Source organism: Charadrius vociferus, unplaced genomic scaffold (genome assembly GCF_000708025.1).
Source record: "Charadrius vociferus isolate BGI_N301 unplaced genomic scaffold, ASM70802v2 scaffold174, whole genome shotgun sequence".
NCBI lineage: Eukaryota > Metazoa > Chordata > Aves > Charadriiformes > Charadriidae > Charadrius > Charadrius vociferus.
Window position 1 is genome coordinate 2,970,782 of NW_009648441.1, and position 25,045 is coordinate 2,995,826.

A 25,045-nucleotide genomic window follows, 5' to 3' on the forward strand; every position below is an offset into this window, starting at 1 on the left:
TGCTGCGACCGTCCGTAACCGTCTGGGGCGGGCGTGAGGCAGCGCTGAGCTGCCCGTGGTTCGAGGGGCGGTGAGCCAAGCGGGGTGTCCCGCCGTCGCGAGGGTCGGAGGGGCCCCTTCCCGCGTGGGCCGGCGGATATCCGTGCAGCCTGAGAGGAGTTGAGGGGGTCGGCAACGGGAACTGTGGGATACAGGAGCGGATACAGAGCGGGGTACAGGAGACCCTCACAGAAGCAAAAAGGTAAAGCTCAGTATAGAGAACCGTGCACACAGTGATTTCATATCAAAGGTCGAGTGGAGCGAAAAGGGAACAGCACTAAAAGGAGTGGGGGAACATCACACTTTTTTTGAGAAAGAAAAAAAAAATCCTCAGGAACAATCTACACTTGTACTTTCCTCTTGCAGTTCCGTAAAATTATTTTTGTTACAGTTTTTAGGCAGCAAGATACTTCTCACTGGACCTGTATATTATTGGTAACTCCTAAGTGGTTCCTACTACTACAGACTACGGTACAGAGGGCAGAGTAGTTCTGTGCAATTTCGTTGCCTGTCTTGATGCTGGGAGGCAATGACAAACTGTTTTCTTTACTTGGCTGGCAACAGAATTGGATCCTTAGTTAGCAAGAGTGATGTAGTCTTTTAGGTTTCACTCTTATTGATCCTATTAGCTTTCTTAGCAATTCATGAATATTTATGCCAACATACAAGCTACACAGTTCATTCAGTTCCCTTAGAGAGAAAGTTGTATTAAATTGGACGTAGTTCAGTGGTTTGCAGGCATCAAATATGGCATGTTTTTAACCTCATGTATTTATGCTGAATAAGTCTTCCAAGTAAATATACAAGTGGTATGCTTTAGCATCTCCCCCTTTCTGTTTTCAGTTGAGCAGCTTGCCTAGAAGTGGACTTGCTGTGGTCTGAAGCTTAGTCAAATTCTGATTTGCTTAATAAATCTATGCTCTCCTGTAGGGAGTCTCCAAGGATTGGAATAGAATAAATAGAATAAATTTTAGGCCTACAACAGTTTTTTGCTACTGTTGGAATAGATTACGTCTTTAATCCTTGTATCTTTTTTTTGAGAAGGTTTTCAGTTTGAAGTCTCATGCCAGTATCCAAATTGGGAGCTAAATCCTGAAGCACGTGAGGAAATGCTACATGTAGCTGACTGAGGACAAGGATTGTGAGTGTGACTCTGAACCATTCCCGCACACTGCTGATCCTTGTGCATTCTAGAGTTTAAATCATGAGCACTAAACTGAAGGGTTGCCCATATATGCAGCTTTAAAAAATAGTGTAACTTCTCATATCCATGTGAGCTGCAGACTGAAGCTTGTGAAGTGTGTCAAATGGGTTCACAGATGTCATTTCCGGTTCTGAAGATAACACTCCACGTACATGCTGCAACAATAGCAATGGCAGTTCCCTGCATGTGCATTGTAGTGGCCTTTCTGCTGCTAGAGATGCCCTTATGTCTACCTGAACACCTCTCCCATCAGTAATTTTTGCTGGAGGGTGCTCTCACAGGCAGGTTTCTGCCACAGATGGTGCTGAGTCATTGCCTTAAAAGTTGTTCTTTGGAGGTTTGTGTTTGGTGTAGGAATCTTCTGCCTAACTGCTGGGGCTGAGCTGAAGCAATTAAAACTAAACAATTAAAAAGAAGGGATAGCTGGGAATCCAGCCCCCAGAAACTAGCCTGCTCCTGCAGTGGTTTCACAGCTGACTGCGTAAGTGGATATCTGCCTGACACAACAAATGTTGCTTTGAGCTCTGTTCTCTGCTGAGCCATGGCAGTGATTCCATGGAGGCTTGCTTGTGGGTCTTTATTATTAAAGACTTCTGATTAGAAAAATTAAAAGAGCCATGTTCTGACTACTCAGAATCTGCCTTTGCAGAAATGAAGGAAATAATGTGGTGCAGACTAACAGGGAGGGGTGAAATAGCAGGGACTGCTGTGGTGAATGTTTCTCAGCAAGTTCACAAACTGTCATTCTCCTGCTTTATAAGAGGGATGAAATCTTAAAATACAATGAATTTTGAGAGTGTTTGTCAAGTTTGTCGTCCACAAATTAAAAGTGATCTTCAGGGGTGGAACTGTGAAATAGTTATCCAAAGGGGAGGGGGGGGGGAAGAAATGGGTGCTCACCTCTTTCCAGGAGCCCAAACTTGCAAACTCTGAGATGGCTGGTAAATATGCCAAAGTCTGTCCGTTAAAATTAAATTTTGCAAAATCTCTGTATGACTTTACAGAAGGTTTAGGCTAACAGGAGGGAATTCAGCTCAAAGGCTGGAGGAAGCATTAGCCGGGGAAGATAAAGGAATGAGAGGTGATGGTATGCATTGATGTTCTGAAAGAAGAGTAAAGAAGTAGGCACTGCAGATCAGTTCAAAAGAGAAGAGAAAACCATTAAAAATCATTTTATTTTACTTGTTCAATTAATTTTATTTACTTATTCTGTGGTGTTATTAGAAATAAATTTTAATCTCACCCTTTCCAAGGTTACAGTGTATCATTAGTCTTGATGACACTCCAAGTCCAGGGCTTGAAATGTTTTCTGTTTGTCCTACCACAGATGTTATGGGATGACTTTCCTACAGACCGTTGCAGAGTGTGTAGTGGTGCCAGTTTAAATAATCTCTTACTATATCATAACAGATGAAAAACCCGGAAGACTTTCTGACCCTAATAGACAGTAGCTTACATGCAGTATTGTCTGAGATACTGCAGTACTGTTTTGATATTAAGATGAGAAATAATGGGACTATCAACCTGAGAAAAAACTTCTTGTCAGCGTAGTGTAGAAAAGCACATTACAGACCAGACAACAAAAGCTGTCATTTTGTAAGGGAAGGATTGCTGGATCCAATGTTGTTCTTATTTCTTTTGTAGTGAAATAGATAATGGTAATTAGTTTGCCCCTTTTTAAGTCATTATTGCCTTTGTGTCTATTCTTAATTTTGGAGCCTGTGAATCTGTCTGATGAACATTGAAACTGTCACTTCCATTAGTGGCAGCTGGAACTTAGGCCACTTTCACAGTAAGCCTACTTCAATATTAATTCAAAAAGGATTTTGCACTTTTAGCAGGGAGAGAAATTTGTCTGAAGGCAGAATTCTAGTAGCTTGGTGTGTCTGAGTTGTTAGATGGTAGCTTGCTCCTAACCTGTCAGTACAGTGAGGACCTGAAAGTGTAATGTAGTAGTTTCTCCCCTCACCTGCACGTATATTCACAACAGGACATAAGGGTGAAGTGGTGTGAGGAAAAGCAGTAGAAAGCTATTTCAGAGTCGTATCATAGACAGTCCATCAGTTGCTCGAGTTATTTGAGAAAGTGATGACATAATTGCTGCATTTGGCCTCTGATCTTTTAATGCAAGCTCCTTTGGACAGACTTTAACCTTCTTCCTTTCCTTTTCAGTGCATGTATTTATGTGTCTTTTGCTCTTCTTCTACAGTGACTTAGGGAGTTTTTCTTCCCAGGAATGGCAGTCACTGCTTCATTCCAAAAAGCCTAAAGGAAGATCGATTGCTGTGAGTTTTTGGACCCGGATACATGATGGGAGAAAAATCAGATTGTAGGAGGGGAGAGAGGGCTCAGAACTAATTAGCTTTCTTGAAAAACTGTCTTCCAGAGATTTTTAAATTAGATGTACAAAATGATCCATTTTATGAAAAATGAGGCTTCTGTGAATACTTACGGCTAGCCAGACTCTCTGAGCAGTACTGGTCACACTCTTTGATCTTAGAGATGGAGCAGCTGGGAAGCCTTGCCAGCTGGAAAGCAGGGCAGGTGAAGTCCTCTTTTTCCCTATACTGGGAAATGGACTGAGGCAGCAGAGAGGAGCACTTGGTTAGGAAAAGAGAGCTTTGGCACTGCACTTAAGATAGCTTTTTTCTTTTAATTTTCCTGGCAAAGCTAAATACAGCACAGCAAAATAGTATTTTCTGACAGTTTTGGGGCTAAGTTCACAATTATAGCTCCTGTCTTATGGCAGTGTAACTTAACTGATGATTTCCAGCAGTGTGACAGTGGAAGAGACAAAGCAGTTAAGTGGTGTGCTAATAGTATACAGTTATATTACTTAAGTTTTCAAAAATGTTGTAGTTCTTTCAAGTAGATGGAGATTCTGGAGTGAGGGTTGCCTGAAAGTCTTGTCCTCTTGTTGTAGATAGTATGATGTATAGCTGAATAATGTAGTCTGCCTACTTTGGTTTGTTCATTATAGGTTTCTTTTCCCCAGACATTGCTGTTTTTAAGGCAGTCTCAAGAACACTGTTTTTTCTCAGTGTTGTGCTCCTTACCTTACCTACTTTGAGTAACTTGCTTATATCCCTGATCTTATCATCTAGGTGTTCTTTGATGTAGATGTTTGAATTTAAGTTTTTATAAAGGTAGAGGGTATGGGGAGCAATGGGAAGGAGGAGAGCCCTGAGAATTACATCATGGAGACGAAACGGACTGGCACAAACTCAGGGTGCCTTGGTGTACTGCAGACCTTGGTCGTGTGACCCCATGTAGAGCAGGAAGGATGTGATGTGCTTCTTCACAGTTTCAAGTCTGTCCTATGTGATTCTGATTCTCTTGGAAGACACTGGAATGTCAGCTAATGCTCTCTATTTTGGAAGCAGAGTTGTGAATATAGGTGTCTGACATTGTTTCTTTCAGGTTTTCTATTCTCTCCAGTCTTCTACCATTTTCAGACTGTTTTGGTTATGCAATCTGGATAGGTGTTCTCTTGCTGACTGAAGCAATTCGGAGACTTCAGTCTGAGGAAAATGCTTTAAAACAGCCAGCAATTCTGTGGGGATTTGAGGGGAATTGAGACCCTTTCGCTTCTTGGGAGAATTTAGCTTCTCCTGTCAATTGGATTAGAAGCCCCAGCAAGGGTTGTCTTTGGTGATAGCAAGCTGGTTGATATCCTTGTTCCATCAGCTCTTCCTTAGGGTTCTCCCTTTATTAGAAAACAGCCTTTTGGAAAACAATTCGCTGAAGTATCTCAACCTAAATACATGCTATATGTGGACAGGACCATAATCTAGTGGAGATTTTAGTTTTGCTCTTCGGGAGCATCTTGGGGAGATATTAACTATTCTGTCCTCAGGAAGCTTATGCTTTCACCTGACTACTATTACTGGGGATAATTAAGCTAAAGATGGATTGCACCTTAATGGCAGCCATATATCTGTCATGAAGCATTCCCCTCAGACACCTTAAGGTATTTGGTATCTTTTGTAATCCGTTCGTTTTTGTCTCCTTTGGAAACAATTTATTACACCCTTTAAAGCACAACTGTCTCATTACAGAGTCTAGTCATTATTATGTAATTTGAGCTATTAATAGGGTAACACAATTAATGTGTAGTTTTTCACTCACTAGTTTGTTAATATAAACTCTGGAAAATATGAATTTTCTTTTAAGGCCAGTGGGTTCTTTGTTCTCCCTAGCTTAAGTTTTATAATGTTATAATGCTTTAAACTGCTTCAAACTTCACAGGTGATAGTAGGAAAAAGGCTTGGTAGGTAGCTGGTAAAAAAGCACCCTTCTCATGACTCCCCTTTCCTCCCTTCCTTCGCTGCAGCCTTTACAATGCACAATTTATGTACATCTTTGTGTCTGTCTTCTGTATCTAGGGAAGTAGTTTTTGAATAATAAAAGCTTATGTAGCAATATTTTTAGAGAGCAATTGGATGGAGCACTAGACTGCAATTCAAGAAATCTACACTGCCTTAGACTATGCAAAGTGGTTTACGGTGAAGCTTTACAATGAAGGTGGTAACAATGATTATGCATTCCTTATTTATTGTGTTTGATTTTAGACAAAGTGTGCTCAGTTTTGAAGTAGAGAGAAAGAACATGTGTGAATCAGTCATCCCAAGGACTCCCTTTGGGACCTGGAGGTCAAACTGGCAAAGTTATGTGGTTATCCCATGTCTTCCACCTATAGAGTCCTGATTATATAAATGAAAGCCTCATCTATGTGGTGTACGTGGCTTTATTCATGATGTTCGTTCTGTATACTATGCTTTCATGTTTTGCAGAATTAGCAGCCTATAGCCCTGGGCAAAGAAAGGCAGAGATCAAAGAGTATCAGAGGCACACTCTGTTCTTGACCTGGGACTTCTGATGCCTTAAGTAGCTGCTGTGGGAACTTACCAGGTTTAAATTACTGCTCTGAAAAGCTAACTTGAATGCAGTTGGGCTATCATTAAAACGTACTAATGGATTATGGTTTTCATTGTGTGGCACCAAGGTGCGTGACTACAGTTCCTATGACCTGCAGTATGTCCTGTGTCAGTCCAGAGGAGAGGGAAGAGCTTTTTATTTTAGCATAATTTATTTGAGCTAGAGCTTAGGGTAAGGCCTTAAAAATACCTTAAAAAGTGGTCTCTATCTGCAAAAGATGTCTTTTGAATAGCAGCTGTTGACTGTTCACACATGGGAAGGCCTGGTGGGGTGGAATAAGCGGTTTTGAAATTGTACCCTGTTACACCTGTGACTATGACTGTGAGTCTGCACAAATGCATTTAATTGTCTTCAGTGGGACCAGGGTTTATGGAGAGTAATTGGCTCAGCAGGTGAAATTGAGGCAATGTGATGATGTGTCAGCATTTGTGTATTCAAACAAACAAACCTTACTTTCCTCACCTGTAGCTGTGTTGGCTTTGGAGCGCATACAGGAGTAGAAAGCACTTCAGTGAATCAATTCAGCAAAGATGATTCTGAATGTTCTCCGAAAGTAGGTATGCACCGTGAGCAGATGCCATCTTTACATAGTATAATTGTCTTGCATGGAGATTGACAGGTAGGCTTGCTGATGGAGAAGGTAGAGCTAAATGCTCAGACTGCTTCAGTGTTTGTACCTACACTGTGTTTGCAGCTGAAGGCATGGGAATGTGCAGCCTGCTGGCACTTGAAGAGGGCAGTATGTCCCATATATTTAGCACTAGGTACTCTGGATCTTGGCGCCTCTATGTGTAGAGTTGGATTAGTTAAAAGCAAAAGTGTATGTGTGGTGTTGCTTGTTCTGACTGGAGAAAGGCAGGTAACGTGTTTGTGCTTCACTTGTTAAAATGAAAGGTTCTTTTGGGTGGAGATCTAAGGTGAGTTTAGCATGAAGCCTAGCTGGAAGGAATGTCTGGGAGCTTACCTTGAGAAGGCAGGAGGCTGATGTTCTTAATCTGTTTTCATGAGGAAGACATTATTAAATGAAGGTTAAAATGATGGTTTGCAGTAGAAAGCATATTATCTCCTGCTGTTACAAAGTCCCCAAACTACTATATCTGGAACCACAAGCATCATCAAGTACTGGATGTTTTTTTTATCTTTGTTAATAAAGGAATTTCACTCCAGAATGTTCTTTTTTGACCTCTCTTTTGAAAGTCCTATTAGCTGGCTTGATGCAGAATCCATTTTACTGTAGCTCTCTGTGTTGCTATTTCTTGAAAGCTGTCATTGTAGCAGGAAAGATGGTTCTCTGCTAGAGATGCTAGGACAGTTGGTGGCTGTAGAAAGGAGAGGATGTGGTCTGCTAAAAGTGATTTCTGTAGGATAATCAGGGTGGTATTTTGAGGGGAAAAAATAGAACAGGGACAGGCATTTCTTTGCCTTTCTTTTTTAAGAATGTTGTTTCACAAATACTGTTTGCTCAAAAACACTCTGAAAACATAAGTGAAATAATGATTCTTTTTTTCTTTCCTCAGTTAGGTAATAAACTCTCAACTTAGAAACTGCATGGGAGCATGCTCATGGGGTTTACGTGGTAGAGCTGGCACCAGAAATAATAATCACTTTCTGCCTGAGCCCACTAGATGAAAGAAGCAATGGTAGGAGGAGCCCTTCTCTGTTAAAGTCCCAGTATGTCTGGAGTGGAAAGTGTTCCCTCCCACTCTGAGGAGTAGGCTAGCTAGTTGGAAGTGGAAAAGAAGGAGCATACGGGCTTGGGATGAATAGGCCTTCAAGACATTGATGGGGAGACTGACTGGTAGCTTAATAGTTGGGGCATTCATTTGGAAGAAAAAAATAAGTGCCTAATATTTGAGAGCTTGAGAGATCCCCTTGTTTAAATGGCATAGATCAGAATCTGTAGAGGTGATTGACTATTTGTGGTCTGATAATGAGTCATACTGACAATTTCCTGTATTAAAGAAGAATAGATGTTGCTTACTAATTCTACAGAATGTGTAGAAGAAAACAGATTTGCTGTGGTTAAGCTTCAGACTTGCTTTTATCGAGTCAGATATCTGTAAACTAGCATAATGTTTGTTTTAGACTATTGCTGATAATTTCTGTTTATTTTCAATGAAGTGGTATGTAGCTGTCTCCTCCCAGTCTCTACTGAAGACCGCTTGTTTTCTTTTGCACTGAAACGAGAGAGGAGTGCTCAGGTAAGCGCAGAGAGCAATTCACCAAGTCCCTTGCCAAAGTATCTGTACAGTTCACAGCTCCTGCTGCATGAAGGAAGAGCTAGCTCAGTCTTCCCTGGCAACCTGACAAATCCTTGGTATTCTGTTTCAAGAAGGCTTCCAGATACTGTAAGAAGAGAACAGAAATTCTGGAAACACTGGGAGGAATGGTCTGAAAATTAAGGCTCAGATTTTAACTTAAATTGAAATTTGTCTTGCAGAGTGAATATGCCTAAATTTAGAGTTCTGCTGCATATATGTAATTCTGAACTGTTGAGTTCAGTATAGATGAATGATAAATGAGTGTAAGCATGTTGAATTTGGAGGTTAATTTAAACAGCATTACATGCATTACTGGTGGCATGTAAGTTTATATTCAGCAAAACTGTGATGGAGTTGTTTTATGTGAACCCTCAGCACTTGTCAATGTTTAACTTACACTGTACTCTTGCATACTATACTCCCTGTAATTTTGTTGTGCTGGGCCTGAGTTAGAAGGAGTCTGAAGTGTGGTGGTTTTTATCTCTGCTACTGTACACAGGTGTGATAGGTTTAAATTAACTAGTCTGCATATGGATAACAGCTTAACTATGAGGGTATAGATGTACTTTGCATGTCTGAATAAATGTATTGGTGGATAGCTTTTGTGAAACTCAGGTTTGTTGTTACTGTGCTCTGTGCCGAAGCTGGTTTGTCAAACTACCCATTCAAGAATCTGGCTAAATGCCTGAGATTAAAGGATATTAGCATGTAGCCTGAATTTAGTGAGAGGAGACCTCTTCATGTCTATAGTGGTTTTTTTTCGGTTTGTTGTTTTTTTTCCCTGATATCTGGTTGCTGTTCCTAGAGACTGAGGCAGGAAGCTTTTCTTTTGCGAGTGCATCCTTAATTAGTTCTTGGTGCTGAATCATTCATGGCCATTTGTTTAATGGCTACTTTGTAAAAGTGATTAGTTATTAGGTATACCTGGAAAAACAGAAACACTCTGGAAGAACCTTACTGAACAGACCTTTATGTGCAGAGAGGTGTTACTGAACTTAGGCTGTGCAGTTGTTGGCCACGGTACAGCCGAACTGCTTAAAGTAGCTCATACACAGAAGGTTGCTGAGGTGAGGGAGCGTTCTGTAATTGGCCTATGGCAGCAGTGCACAAGTACCTCTCTCAAAGCACTGTTTGGCTGCAGAGACTGATTGGTAGAGTGACTTTTCAAGGAATGTGGATTATGAAGATAGAGGGAAGTGAAGATCAGGAGAGGGATTGTCTTCCAGGTTGGGAGCTACTTCTATCCTGCTCCTGTAACTATGCGAATACTCCTAGAGTCTTTTGGCTGCAGCAGTAATGTCACTGTTCCCTCAACTGAGACTCAGTGGATGGGATTTGCAAATTGATTGCTTTTTTTTTTTTTTTTAAAAAAAAGTTGCCTCTCTTTTCCAAGTTCTACCTCCTGCTATTAAGAGAAGCTGAGGAAACCATGAATCTTGATTCTTTCTGTGCTGCATGCATCTGTATTTATGCTAACTAGCTGAACATGACACAATAAAATATATGTTATGCCTAGCATTTTATATCGATTACTGTTGAAAGAATGATGTTGTGTAGATAACACAAAAAGTGTTAGACTTTTACTCTTTTCTGATATTCAAGAACTATGGAGCTGTATATAATTTTGTTAGTAGTCTCACTGGTATACATTTGTACCTGAAATAGTCTTCTTGCAAAAGGGAAAGTTTATGTATCCAAGAGATACGTAGAACTTCTCTCTCAAATTGGCGATTTCTGTGCGTGTGTAAATTGGAAGGAAAGCAAAACTATCAGTGATGACATATATATAGATCTTAAATCATCATCAGTTTTATTCTACTGTTATGCACAGTTAAGATAGAGTGAACACATGATAATTTAAAATGTTTAAAGAAAATTGTCCCACCAATTTGTATACTGAAGCAGCACGCTTTGCTTGGAGTTTGTCTATATAGAATAAAGCTTAAGAGCTGAGCAGTACAAGGGACAAGAAATCTGTAATGTTGCTGAACAAAACTTCTTCTAAAAAGGCCTCATGAGATGCTAATGAACAAAACAGTGAATACCAGAGGCTACTAGAAAGTGATCTTGATGATGCAGCCTCTGTAGTGCATGAATGCCACTATCAAAAGCATCTATCTAGACTTTTTTTCTTTTTTTTTTTCTTTCCCCCCTGTTCTGTTAATGGTTTTCAAGGACATGATTGTCAAATTTATGAAGTCATTGCCTACAATAAAAGGACTTTGGATCCCATCCAAATATTATATTTTATTTAGTAACTGAGCAAGCAAGATTCTTACTTCTTGGACTTGATGGCTGTATGAATAACTGAATAATGTTTCTGCTGGTAGTGTGTATTTTACTTGATGATATTTTGAAGATGCAGGCAATTGTGTCTCTGAGACCTTACTGTCATTATGCTATGGAAGAGATGACCTGTGTGGTGTAGCAATTTAGGTACTGAAGGCAAACGTAATACTTCCGTAGACTGAAAATACTTGAAATTTTCCTGGGATTGTAGTCTTGTCTTTTGGACTCAAATTAAATGTGGATTTTCAGAGATGCATTGGACAATCCCACCTATTTAAGAACTTGGGCGTCTTCCCTTCTCACATAGTGGTGGTGAGGAATAAATTGAAAAAAGGATTAGTTAGTTTGGTGTTTGGTTGTTGGTTGTGTGTTTTTTTTTTTTTTTTTTTGTGAGCAAGAATTTGGTATGCAATATTTTAAAGTTTTTCCTTGCAATTGGAAATTTTATACTGAAAGAAGAGTTGCTTACCTAACAGTTGGGCTTCAAAATCTGGAGCTTTCAAAGAATATACATGTACCACCAAATGTAGGAAGTGTCATGATAAAAGCAGTGTAGCATCCAACATTAAGTAATCCCTTTCTCTGCAGCTGTTATGCACTCAACCTCCTTCCTTTGAAGTTCATAGGGAAACTTTGAATGGTTTGGATGGAGGCATGAAAGAAACACATCATCCTGAGCAGGACTGAGGCTTATTCACAAAACCCCTAATCTTTACCCTGCCAATTCTGTATGTTTTTGTTCTTTCAGACTAGTTCTTGAATCAGACCAGTATTAATTTTTTTTAATCATTGCTTTTCTATCTGGTATGATTTCTTGTACATCCATTTGTTATTATGCAGACTTTAAATATTACATGTTTGATTAGGCCTCTAGTTACTGTCTCCTGTTGTCTGAGATGAGGTTGTCTTCTGGCCTTATGTGTTTTGTGTTGTCTGCAGCTTACAAAGCTCTAGCTAAAATAATTCTGCATTCTTCCAAGGTGTTTCATAGTCAGAGTCATCACACATATCAGAGAAAAGATACTAATTAATTTAGCAAGTTGCTGTCATTTTGAGATGGCAGTGAAATCATATGTCTCTTAAGAGTAAATCAATAAAAAAATCCTTCTTCCTGTCTCTTCCAAGCTGTCCAGCTCTCCCTTGCTTCCGCTAAATGTTAAGAACTAATATATACTATTAGAGAGACATGTTGACAAACTTGTCAACTGTAGAGTGGAAAGGAAGGGTATCTAATGTGGTGGACTTCACAAAGTAGAAATGTGCAAGTTTCCCTCAGTTATGACTCGTTACATGTAGTCTAAAGAAGCCAAGGCATGGAAACCTTCTAGAGAATTTGTAGGAAGGTCATAGTGTGTATCCAGCAAGAGGGTCATGTTTGTTACAAGCTTAGCTAACAACTTGAGACAGTCAAAGACCCCAATATTATAAAGAGCTTACTATAAGCGAATGCTGAGTTCATACAGGAGTGTTCTGGTGTTTACTGCTAATGGATAGTTTTGGCAATGCTCTGCTTGGGTAGAGAGGTTTTACTGTTTGTACATTTTTCAAGACTGGGAATCAAGAAGCGTGTATTTCCAACATAGGAAAGTTTTAAATTCAGTTTAAGGTAATGGTAGCAGTTATAACAAACCAGTTCTCGGTAAGACTTTTTTTTTCTTTACTATCCCATAAAAGCATTCACAGATTGACAAGATATTCCTTCTTCAGATGCCCTTTTATTTAAAATGGTGTTGGCTTAATTCTGACTGTAACTAGCAAGATAGCTGTTTCCTTTACTGCTTAATGACACTTTAGATGGAAGCCACCCTGAATGAAGATGCCTGTGCCAGACTTACAGAAGCTTGGAGAACAAAAGGAGCTGATGGACTGATTCCTAAATAAGAGAGCTGAGCTGGAAAAAGAAATTAGGTAGAATACGACAAGGGATGGGATGCAATGGATGAGCTGTCAAGCAGGTAGGGATATTTAGTGCTACACAAAAGTTTGAGGTTGTTCAGTGATTGAGATATATTAAAGGCAAAAAAACGCTTTAAGAAATTGAGGGAGAATTCTGGGAAAGACTCAAGTAATTTCAGTACCTGCTTTTAATACAATGCAGAGTCCTTCAACGTGCCTGTGGTTAGCCCTTGTTGGTTTTTCCCCTTCTATTTTTTGGTTTGTTTTTTTTTTTTCTTTTTTTTCCTCTGTGAAGTGACTGTAAGGTACCTATGTATTCCTAAGGAGTTGCAAGTCTTACAGTCCTCCTCAGGAGATTTTTTTTTTTTTTTCTGTTGGTTTGAGCATTTCCGTACCTGTATGTATGAAGGTTGGAAGGCAACAGCGGATTATGAAGGTCTGTACTCTGAGCTGGAGATGTCCCTGTACTGCACACCGTGGCTGTCTCCTGCATCTAAGCCATCGGTCTAGCAATGGTCTGTGTTGCAGTTATGTTTGGGGGAACCCTGCAAGGGACAGTCTTCCGAGCAGCAACAGACTGACTTGAGGAGTATCGGAGAAATCAGCGAAGAGGGAGAGTTTGAAGCCCCATTGATATCTGCCAGTGTTTCCCAGGTTGTGTTTTGCTCTGAGATAATTGCATGCAGTTTATCTTAAGAGAAACCATATCTAACTCGGGTGTTTTGTGTTTTGTGGTTTTGTTTTTTTTTTTTAGTTACAGAAACTCTTGCCAAACTACATGTAAGTTCATAAGATGTTTGTCCAAAGGTTTTTTTCATGGCTAACTTTGCACTCTGAAGCGAATGTATGACTGGGGTATCAGTGCATTGAGACTTTTTGACCCCTTTTGCTGCCCTTGATGACTTTGTGAAATCAAGTTTTTGTTAAGGTGCTTTCTTCAAGTGTGGTGTGTCCCATCCCCTCCCCCCTCCTCCAACCCCCCTTATTTCTATCTTGCAGATAAATCACATCTTTCCATATTGAAGCACCTCATGGGTTACAGTGCAGTAATTATCACTGTCTGTTTGCTCTGTCACTCTGCAGTTTGCATTTAATAAAATTGATGTGATCTGCTTTTTGTTATTTTAGAGGCTTCCACAGGATTCATGGAGTTCAAATATAGGGTAGAGTGTTATGTTAGGCTGCTAATAGCCAACCCCTGTGGCAATGTGGCAATTCCCTTTAACTGAAGTTAGCATTAATTGCTTCAGAAGAGTCTGCTGAATGTTGCTTGTGTCACCTTTGTGTTGTCCTAGCTTGGCTTGAGGAGCTCCTGGTATAATTTAGATTAAGGTTCTTAAGACAACTTGTTACTTCGGAACCATTTCAGGAAACAGCTATGTGGAGCTGCCCAGATTTTTGGGGGGTTGCAAAGTGCTGCTTTCCCCAGGATTAACCCTCCCCACACTTTGACGTGAGAAAGGTGGAAAGTACCTGGTGTGTGTCTCCAGCAGTGCCCAGTACAGAAGCCTACACTGGTTGTTTATGGTCCTGTCAGCAGCAGAAATGGTAACATAGTTCAATTAATTTTACCTCCTTGGACCTTAATTCTCCATGTTTTAAATAGGAGTGACTGACTAATATATGGCTTAATACTGGTGCCATCGCTTGGTCCATATGTTGGATGGTCACATGTAAGGTCACATGTCGTAAACAAGGTATCATGAGGGAAGAATGGATGCTTCTTAACGTGGAGAGGTTGATGGCATGGAGAGGCATCTTCATTCATTTAGGCATATTGTGATGTATTACAGTTTATGTGTGTCCAGTTAAGTGCATTTAAAGATTATATTATCTATTTTTAATTAAACTAACCCTCACAAAATGGACAATTGTCTTAAAAACATTGCTGCAAAGAAAGTGTGGATTCAATGTAATACTAATAATGTGAGCACAGGTGAACAACAAGAAAACGGCAGACCTGACACTTCTCCTATTCCTAGTAGAAGCTCTGTCAGCCACATTATGAGGTAAAAACAATGATGTCCTAATCAGACCTGACAAGAACTTGGCCAAAAAGAATTGGAATTATCAGTATTGAAATAAACTGAACTTTGCGATTCAGCAATTCAAAGGTTTGGTTCAAATTGTTGAACGTGATTTTTAAAAATAATGGAGCATATTTGATCACATAACTCTCCCTAAAAAAACATAAATTAAAAAAATATACTTTTTTTGGGAGAGCAATATTTTTTGTACCATGCATAAGTAAAATAAAAATTAAAAATACTGTTTCGTCTTTCTCTCATCCTTTTTATTTTTTGTGTATGTTATAAAATGTGCTTAATGTATTAGTACAGTAGTATATGTATGTAACTTTTAAATAAATATGCATATATTGGAGGTACGTGCTCAGATTTTTTTACTGATGGGGTACATGATCAACATGTTTGGAAGTCACTGATCTAGAGAATAGACACTTAAGTAGTAAATAACAGATTAGATCATTTGCCTTCATTCATTTGGTGTCTTACAGCACTATATACTGTTGGTGTTGGGGAATTTAAATTTTCCTGTGGCTGACCAGTTTGTTTCGCGTGGGATGTTTGAGTTGAATCAGTTCTGTCGTGTACAGAGTGTGGTGTCCTGTATGGCTGCTGCTACTCTGAGGCAGATATTGTGCAGTGTCTGAGTAATGAATTTGGATAAAGAGCCTATGTATTAACTGCTGGTATTCTGTTGAGTTCATTAACGTCCTTTTTTAGGTTTTAGCTTTGCAAAGTTAATGGCTTTGACTGGAGTGATTAACACCAACCTTGGTGCCTCTGGTAAGGTTAAAATGACATAAAATGTTTTGGAACACAAACTTTGACATGGTCCTCATTATGTGAAATACCACTGTATGTCGGCCAAGGACACCTTGATTAGTCTGTAACGTCCTTCTCTTAACAGTTTCTTTTTTCCCCCAATGATAGATATTTATTAATACAAGGTATATAATGAAGATTTATTCCTTCTAGAGAGCAATATACGTGCTCATGTATTTCTGATTATATAGCAATTTTTGAACCACTAGTAAAAGACTAATGACCTGAGGAAAGGCATGTGGAGATTCAAAGCTTTGCCAACTCTGAATGTATAACATGGTGCTTTTTTGTTGATTCTACATGAATGAATGTATAATCATGTATTTAAATGTGAATATCAAACATTACACTGTGATAATGACTTAGCACATTATATTTTGAAAGTGTTACACGGAGAAATACAATCGATGACATTTCATTTCTGCTAACGTCCTTGTTTTTATAGTCTTATTTCTGTCTTTTTTCCTCTGTAAAAGTTTAACGCTTTTTTTGTGCGTGTGAAGTAAATCTAAAACCACATTTATTAAGGGCACAACTTTGCATGCACCAAGACTAATTCTAAAATTTGAACTATAAGTGTGCAGGTTAAGGCCTGAGATACTAGATTTCCTTGATGCAGTTATAATTTCTGGGCAACGAAATGCCTTTACCATGAATAATAATGATGAGAGTAGAAAATACTGTATTTAGTGATTTATTTTTTTCCTTCTTTTATTTCTTCAATGATTTTCCTAGTAGTTTCCATGATACTTGGTATGCTCTATTCAGAGGAAGTGGGAATAGGGGCATAACTCATAAGTCCATAGATAACCAAACCTTCAAAAGGAGCTTGCTCTAATTAGCATGAACTGAAATTGGGGTATTAGGCTGAGACAGAATTATGCAAAACCTGTTCTGTACATCAAGTTTTCCATCTTTTTTCCTCTGTGGATGAAGGGCCGTGTAACTTCTGGAGTTACTTTTCCTTTCTTGGAGTTTCATCTTTGTGTGGTCTTCTTTTGTGTGCATTTTTCCTCTGGCTCACTGTAAAGGCAGCCCCTTTCCACTTGGTTAGTTATAAACCTGCAAACCTATATCATCTTTATCTGTACCTGTGCACCATTTTTCTATGCTTTCTATGCTTAGGCAATTACTTTACCGTGCAAAACAACTGTAAGGATCATACAGACCAAGCCTCCCCTCCTGTGGATCCGCCACCCTCCTGCACTGATAAAAAACATTGTGCTGGTGCTGAGCACAAATCAGAACCTCTAGGATGAGCTGAATCCATTTCTTCTGTGCAAGTGACTTGTGTGATGCTAATCTCCAATGATGGGGCAGGGGGGGAGTGTCAGGGGTGGGGGGGGTGTGTGAGTGCGTGTAGAAAATGTTGCATGGCTGGACTCGCTCATGTTGTCCTAAAAAAGAATTCAGGTGTCCCTCTGAAAGTAGGAGGAACACCAGAGGAAGAATTGTTACTGTAGTTTACTCGCATATCATAGAGGTAACTGGGCGGCACTGCTGATTCTGTTTTCTAGAAAATGCACTGCCAAAAGCTTCATAAAGATCCACTGGGGAATGAAAGGAGAGTGGGGAGCGAGTCTTACAAAATATAGTTCAACAGAAATCTGGAAGGTTGTTGTGATTATGCCAAACTATGAGGAAGTTTTTCTACCTTTATGTTACAAAAGCCAATGTTTCCAGATTTTTGAAAATAGCTGTGTATTTTTCAAAGTTCTACTGCGGTTTAATTTTTTTTTCCTGTTGTTGTATGGAAGAAATTGCATGCATTCTTTATTTCAAGACTCATTCTTACTTCATAATGGCTTAGCTTTATTAAGAAAGTTTGGCTCTACTCTCGTGAGGTAACTTTCCAACAACTTATTTACACTTGTATGTTTTCTTCTGCTTTATTTCAGTTCTTGAAACCCAGTCTACTTCAAATTTAATTGCAATTCTGAGAGGGGTTTTTCCTAGTTTCGTTGCATTAAATATTTATATCTAATAAAGGGAAATAGTAGAAGAAACAGACAAAGCTGGCATCAGTTATTGTTACCAAGTTTTACCCTGGAGATGCAATGAATGAGTCAGATGTTTAATATGAAAGAGTGATCAGTTTCATTTCTGCATCCTTAGAATCCATGTATAATCATACAATTTATCAGTAGTTAGCATAAAGTGGCAGTGGTGACAATGTATTTGTTATAAACAGATTTTAATTTACAGGTAAATGTTAAAATATTGAATGTTGAGGAAGGAAATTAAACTTTTTTCCATCTGCTTCTGTGAATTCCCACAGCTATCTCAGGAGTGCAGAAGCATAAACATAAATCATGAGTAAAATGTGTTTATTATTTAAGTAACATGTAGTGCTCAGCTTTTAAGGAAGAGGAGAATATCCAATTCTGCTTTTCAATTTAAAATTCAGTTTTTAAAAGCATAGAGATTTAACTTTGGGTTTAAAAGCAAAACAAATCTAGGGCCCATCCTGTATTTCATTCTAATCTTGTGACTCCTAATATTTATTCAGAATAAAGCGCCACTGAACTATAATACGAAGTCCTTCTCTCTTACTGTTTCTCTCAGCCTTATTTTCTCCCATTCCTTCTCCTGTTCTACAGTAACCAGTTGTGTCTTTTTAAGATGTGTGAGCTGAAGCAGCAAAGTACGTACAGATTATCTTTCTTAGGCTACAGTCTGCTGGTGTGATTCTTGGACTGAAATAATATCAGAATTGGAGTGAGAGCAGAAGTGGTACCTTGTGAAGAAAATTAAGTCTGTTTTTCTGTAGCTTTTGGTTTAGCAAAACAGAACTTCCCCGGTAATGGCAAAACAACATAAAAATTTGCCTGGAAACCATCTTGACACAGATCTTTGGGGATCTGGTTTTAGTAAGTCCCACATTCCATTGTCTTTCTGTCTTGCCTAGTCAAACAGGAGTAGGTTCTGCCTCGAGGATTAACATCCTGAAGTTTGAGATGATTTCCGTTCCCTGAAACTCTTCAGCAGTCAAGATTCCCTCTGCTTCTTGAGCAGCTTTTTGATTAGGCTTTTTTTCTGAAGAGCTAGTTAAATATTACATATAAATAAAAAAATGCCTGAATTGAGAAAAAAGTCTGATTTTGTGGGTAGCTGTGGACAACTTCATGTACCAAGTTTTTTTTATTGACCCTGATTTGCTGTGAAGGAAAAATTCTTCTGCCAACTAGATGCCAGATTTCTGCCTATAGTACCTTCCTCCTGCTCTTAGATATCTTAGATATCTCAGATATCTCTTAGATATCTTAGAAAATATCCTCTTAGATATTTTAACATATCTAAGTGTAGAGCGTGAATAGTCTAGACTGACTTCTATGAAAATGGTCTTGCAGAGTGGTGAGAATGTATTTCTGGACTGTCATGGTTCATAAAAGTTTTGTGGCTGATGAATTCCACAATACATAACCAGCACATACTTTTTTTTTCCTGCTGTGGATGGAGAAACGTCCTGAGCACTCTGAGGTATAGAGGGGTAAATAATTTATTGGCTCTTCTCACTTCTGAGTTTCGTATGCAAAGGACCAAAGTATTTCTTGCAGTATAAAAAAACCCTAGACTTTTTCCTAAGTATTTGTTATTCAAGCATCTGGGAAATGCTGTTTGCTCTGTCACAGAGGAAAAACATAAAATAAAACACTATTTAGTTTCAATGCAGTTGAAGAAACTTGAGACAAGTTTTCATGTATAAATGCCATTACAAGAAGCATCTCTCCTATAGTGCAAATGAGCTAAGTGACTTGGTAGTATCCTTGTCCTTCATGTCTTCCAAAGGATCTTATCCTAAATTGAATCATGTGATACTGTAGCTTTGCTAACATCACAATTCTCACCAATGCAATTGTACTCACTTCTTGTCTACATCACAACTGATTCATTTTAAATCTCTACCTGTTTATATTTAAGAATGCTGCCCAGAAAAATGGAGTGCAAGCAGCAACAGTGACTTCAGTTAAAAGCTGAATAATGGCTTCTTTGCAGAGCACTTGTTCTCAGTTTTACATCTTTTGAAAACCTTCTATTTTAAGCTTTTTTTCTACTCAAATGGAAAGACAGTAGAACTGTAGCAGAGAATATGGAGAAACAGGGAGGACAAAGTGTGGGACTAGGAGAGTCTATAATCTGTTTAATGACAGAAGCTTCTTTTGTGAGTTTTTCTAAAAGCAGATATTATCTAAAGTGCCTTAGTCACTGAATGAGTCCTAAACCTTTATCTTTTTTTTAATGAAAAATAAGCCTTCTAAGGGATTTGGATGCTTTTGAAAATAAAGTTATGCTCCTAAATTGCTTGACACTTGATGTAAATCAATTTAATTGGACACAGATTATGCGTAGTTCCAGATCTTCATCACGAAAGAAGTAGGAACATGGAGAGCATCTCTGCTACATAAAATCTCATGGAAGAGATGCCGAAGCTAGGCATAAAGTAACTATGCTCAAATACGTGCATAATGGCAGCACCTTGTATAGACACTTTTTAAAAATGATGGACTTGAGTAATGAGCGGAAGTGCTGTCTTCCTAAATATGCAGACTCGTATAACTTTCTGGCAGAATTCCTTAGTACTGAATAACTGTCTTTTGAAGCTTTTTCCTTTCCTCCCTCTTCCCTCCCTCTTTTGTTTAGTGTGCATTTTGCAGTCATAATGACATGAAAGTGTTTTTACTGTCTGTCACTAAACTTAAACAAAAAAAAGCACTTTTTATCATGTCTAATAGAGGATAGCTTTTTTTCTCTTGCTTAACTAGCTCCTTTTTGTATTTTGAATGGAGAAGAGGCTAGGGTAACATATTACAAAAAGGTTACAGCTAATACTCCATTAACTTATTTTTTTTAAGACTAAAATGGTTATGGTCATACCCTTTTTTTTTTTTTTTTTTTTTACTATGGAAAAAAGTCTGCTCTTTGTTCTCTGATTACTTTGTCCAGATATTTCATGTTGGCTTCTGTGTGATTATGTCTTGAAAGGCTACTGCAGAAGTAAAATGACTGTCTTCTTGCAAAACCCTAGGGGAACCTATGGGCAAGAAATAAAAGTTAAAAGCATATACTGAGGCTTTGCCACTAAGCAGAAAAATATAGAGTGCTACTGAAAATGTTAAAAAATGAAAGAAGCTTTTCTGTTCCACTAGTAGCAAAGCTATCGTGTCTGTGCATATATTTTTAAAAATAAAATTATTTTTGAGAAAAATAGCCTCAGTAAATGCAGAACATCAGTCTCTAGGCAGAGGGCTGGAAAGACCTCAAAGCCTCAAACCTTTGTATGAACTTGGGAGGAAGAAGTGCATTTTTTTTTTTTTTTTTTGCTGAGGGCAGGAACTTAGCTCTCTAGGGATTCACTTAAGATTAAATCTTATAGAAGTACTTTTTCCTTATGATTTTCTATGTCGTCTTCTAAAATCTACTTACTTCCCTTCCCCCCCCCTTTCCAGTGGCTTGCTGTGGTTGCTGCATTGTTAGTGTGATACCAGAAGGGAGGAAAATCTGGTCAAATGCCTTCTTACAGTTAGATGTCAAGTTTCTGAAAGTAGAGGAAAGAGTATATGTGGAAACTTCCAGAGCAAAAGTTATGTCAGTGTTGCCTATGAACAAGTAGAACTGAAAGCCCTCACCTTTTTGAACTGTAGTTGTTTGGGATTTTTATTGGCAGATCCACACATATTGTCAGAAACCTGTTTGCTTGTTGTTTCGGTTGTGGGGTTTTTGTTTTTTTTTTTGGGGGGGGTTGGTTTTGTTTGGTTTTTTTTTTTTTTTTCTTCGGGATTCTGTGCATGTGACTGCATAGTGTGTTTCTTCCATAGCCATATCACTTCAGGGAAGTTTGTGTTAGCAAATGAGACCAAGCCCTTAAATACTGGACAGCTCATCTTACACTTATCATATACTTAAATGGATGTTGAAACTTTGGTCCAGATGGAATCTATTACAAGGGTCCTGTTCAGTCCAGTGGGGCCAAGACTTTTGCTTATATTCACGTTGTGGTAGCCCCAGCCAGCAAGTAGGACCACACAGCCGCTCGCTGACTTCTCCCCACAGCAGGATGGGGGAGAAAATCAGGAGAGTAAAAGTGGAAAAACTCTTGGGTTGAGAGAAAGGCGGTTGAATAAGTAAAGTAAAAGCTGCACACACAAGCAAGGCAAAACAAGGAATTCATTCATTGCTACCCATGGGCAGGCAGGTGTTCAGCCATCTCCAGGAAAGCAGGGCTCCATCATGCGTAACAATTACTTGGGAAGACAAAACACCAAAACTCTGAATGTCTCCCTCTTCCTTCTTCCCCCAGATTTATATGCTGAGCATGACATCATATGGTATGCAATATCCCTTTGTTCTGTTGGGATTAACTGTCCCGGCTGTGTCCCCTCCCAGCCTGTTAGGTGCCTCCCACCTTCTTGTTGGCAGGCTAGTATGAGAAGCTGAAAAGTCCTTGACTGCTTAGCAACAACTAAAATATTAGTGTGTTATCAATACTATTTTCATCCAAAATCAAAATACAGCACCATATCAGCTGCTAGTAAGAAAATTAACCCTATTTGAGCTGAAACCAGGACATTCTCCACCCCTTATTCCCCACCACTTATGTCATGTTCAGGTCCCACACTATCCAATATATCTTCATGAACCACCACTCCCCTTCCCATCCTTTGATGTAGTACACAGATATTGTTCCCTTAGTCTATGGACCACCCCTGTGGAATGTCCACAAATATCCACTGAGTTTATTTATTCTGTGACTTTGGGCTCCATCTGTTATGGTGATCACTCAGGACAGCGGAAGTGGTTTGTTGCATGGAGTTACTGGGCACCAAAGCCAGCTCAGGTCGGGTCAGTGTTACACTTGCATGGTTTGTTGTAAGGCTTGTCCTCCGTTGATTCAGGTGGCTCCTCCTATAGTGATTTCTATATCATGCAACTCAAATCATGGGTTGCAACAATTTAAAGGTATTTCCATTGCAGTCTTCACCTGTGGTCCCTTCGGGCCAGGTAATAGGGTTTAACATTGCAATGAATTCCTTCCCATGCTCCTAGCCTGGCTAGCAAGAAGGGGTTCCTGCCATAGTAGTTCCCATAACATGCAACTCAAATCCCGGGTTTAACTTCGCACCCGATTTCTCTACCTCTTCCCCTCACAAGCAGTGCAGGGGCTCAGGGAATGGTGGTTGTGGTCAGTTCATCACACATTTCTGGTGCTCCTTTCTCCTCAGAGGGAGGCCTGTGGAGCAAAATTTGCAAGATGTGGTCAGTGAGAGGTCTGCAGTCTGAGGAGGGAATGTCAGTGTAATAAGACAACCAACAGAGGCAGTAGTTTGTGAAGAAAGGGGAAAAATAAGGGGGACTCGGTTGAAATAGGACTACCGTAATAGTCTACGACATGGTGATAATACACCACAGAGCAGCTTCCCCGGTAGATGTTGGAGCAGCTGTCTCTGCTAGGGTAGGGGCTTTGATGCGGACTGAGCATCATTGAGATGGTGGATGCAGCCCTCCAAGTCCCAGGCTGCAGGGAGTGCCTGGGACCTGATACCAGGAGAGATAGCCCTGTCCTGCAGAAGGTGTGCCACCAAGGGAGGAGTTACAGGAGGAAGTGAGCAGGCTGCACAGTTTCAGAGAAGATGAAAGGGAGATATATGGGATCATCTCTGAGACGCAACAGCTTGAAGAGTCTCGGCCCCCATTTGTAACAGAGAAGCAGGCAATGTCTACTCCCGGTATCAAGGTAAGTAAAAACTCTGGAGAAGGGGAAGGATGGAAGCTCGTGACTTCTGGCACCAAGAGGAAGTCTCCTGCCCCACCTAAGGATTTACAACTGCAAAATGGTTCACTACCTTCAAAGCTCAAGAGGAGCCAGAAGGACCTGGTCCACCTAACCTTGTCCATCTATGCAAGACTACCAGGAAGAAAGAGTGGCTGTAGTGGCCATGAGATGGTGGAGGACAGGGAGGAGGGTGAAAAGCAAGCTCCCAGCTCTGGACTTCAGGAGAGCAGGCTTTGGCCTCTTCAAAGATCCACTTGGAAGAGTTTGTGGGATTGGAGAGCAGTGTGAGCCAAGAAAGCAGGTTAATATTCAAGGATCACCTCGTCAAAATCAAGAGTTTAATCCCAGTGAATATGAAGTCAGGCAAAAATGCCAGCAGGCCTGTGTAGGTGAACAAGGAGCTCCTTGTTCAAACACAAACTCAGACACAAAAAGGAAACATATGAAGGGTGGAGCAAGGAACGAGTAGCCTGGAAGTAATACAGAGGCCCTATCTAAGCATCCAGTCATGAAGTTAGGAAAGCTAAAGCCCAAATGTAATTGGATTTGGCCAGGGACGTGAAAGACAACGAGAAGGGCTTCTATAAATAGGCTACAAAAAGACTGGGGAAATTGTGGGCCCATTGCTCAAGGAGATGGGAACCTGATTACAGAGGACATGGAAAAGACTGAGGTACTGAATTCCTTTTAGTGCCTCAGTCTTTACTAGCAAGACTAGCATTCAGGGGTCCTAGAGACCAGGAGGAAAGTCTGGGGAAAGGAAGACGTACCCTTGGTGGAAGAGGATCAGGTCGGTGAGCACTTTAGCAAACTGGACATATGTGGGCTCTGATGGGATGCGCTCATGATTGCTGAGGGAGCTGGAAGGTGTCATTGCAAGGCTACTCTCAATAATCTTTGATCAATCATATCAACTGGGACAAGTGCCTGAAGGAGGAAAGCAAATATCACCCCTGTCTTCAAGAAGGAGGGCCACTACAGGCTGGTCAGCCTCACTTTAATCCCTGGTAAGGTTATGGAGCAGCTATTCCTGGAAGCCATTTCCAGGTACGGTGAGGACAAAAAATCATCAGGAGTGGTCAGTATGGCTTCATCAAGGGAAAGTCATGCTTGACCAACTTGATAATCTTATACAATGAAATGAGTCGCCTGGTAGATGAGGGGAGAGCAGTGGATATTATCTACCTGGACTTCAGTAAGGCCTTTGACACTGTCTCACATAAGATCCTCGTAGACGAGCTGTTGATGTAAGGGCTGGATAAACAGACAGTGAGGTGGGTTGAAAACTGAGCAAATGGCTGGGCCCAGATGGTAACCCTCCTTGGAGATATTCAGAAACAGTCTGGACATGGTCCTGGGCAGCTGGCTTTAGGTGGCCCTCCTTGAGTAGCGAGTTGGACCAGATTACCTCCAGAGGTCCCTTCCAACCTCCGCTATTCTGTGACTCTGTAATGCTTGTGCATATCAAAAATGGAGGTTGTACTGTGAGGCTTACTGCAAGGTTAAAAAAGATAAATGCAGGTAAAGCAGAGAGTCAGAAAGAGCCACAGAACTATTGTGTTAACCCAAAATAAGAGAGAAATCAGAGTTCCTGGCAGGATTCCAGAAATAAGACTATTTATTATGATCTCCAAGACTTTCTCTTTTCTGTGTCCAACTGGGAGTCCTCCATACTATTTGTTGTCTAGTGCAGAAGCTAAGCATGAAATCTGTCATTGTAAACTTGCTTTGCTCAGTTCTTAACTTTGACCTTCTGGTGCTTGAAGTAGTAGACATAATGGTTTAGATGAGTTAGTAACAA